The sequence below is a fragment of the Triticum dicoccoides genome, chromosome 4B (genome assembly GCF_002162155.2).
Source record: "Triticum dicoccoides isolate Atlit2015 ecotype Zavitan chromosome 4B, WEW_v2.0, whole genome shotgun sequence".
NCBI lineage: Eukaryota > Viridiplantae > Streptophyta > Magnoliopsida > Poales > Poaceae > Triticum > Triticum dicoccoides.
In genome coordinates, this window is record NC_041387.1 from 76,574,838 (window position 1) to 76,575,740 (window position 903).

Here is a 903-nt window from a genome sequence, read left to right on the forward strand (position 1 = left end):
TTTGAACGCTGTAACATTGAGCAACCAATGTGATACATGCCTATTGGTTGATACATGCCTATTGGTTTTGTACACCGAAGGAACGTTGTAGCAAATAGTCCAATAGAAGTGCATCAAAAGTTAGAGTTCATCATCTACTCTTTGGTTGCAAAATTATTTGAAATGTTTGGAATATACAGTATATAGTTTCAGAATCTGAATAAATCTATATTCTGTTGCTCCAGGTTATCAATCAAACAAGAATCATGCCGTGGTTTTTAGGCCAAAGCAGGCACTCTATACCAATCCAATTCGGGTAATGAGAAGTAAATAAAGTATATACAGATGAGTAGTGTTATAAAAGTAGGAGCAAAGCTCCCAAAATCATACACGTAGCTAGCAGGAGTGTATCGATTCCCATGAGCACGTCCTTCCATGTACATACACACCATCACCATGGAAATCATTGGATTAGGCGCACTAAAGGCAGAGATGACACGGAGCGTTCATGACTCATGAGGACACCATAAAATTTCCTCGTGCTTTTGGCATCAGGCCCGAAACGTGATCAATCCGCTCACCATCATCAAGCACTGGCGTGATGGCGTGGTTCCTGGCAATGTGCTCATTCGTTTCGAGCTTAGCTATGCGTATTGTTTCTGACGGCCAGATATGGCTCGCCTGGTTCTCAAATCAATCAACCCAACAGGCGGAAGGAAATTCGGTTCATAGACAAACACGCTAGAATTGTGTGACGAGCGACAAACGCACTAGAATTCGGACCGATTTCGGCGCTCGTCCGATAAACTGTGAGAAATCGAAATGCACTTGAGAATATGTGACAGCGCTGCGCCCAAAGCCTAGGAGAAGTTGCAACACCCTGTGCTGAAACCGGTCCAAATCAATCGACATGGCAGAAGAGGA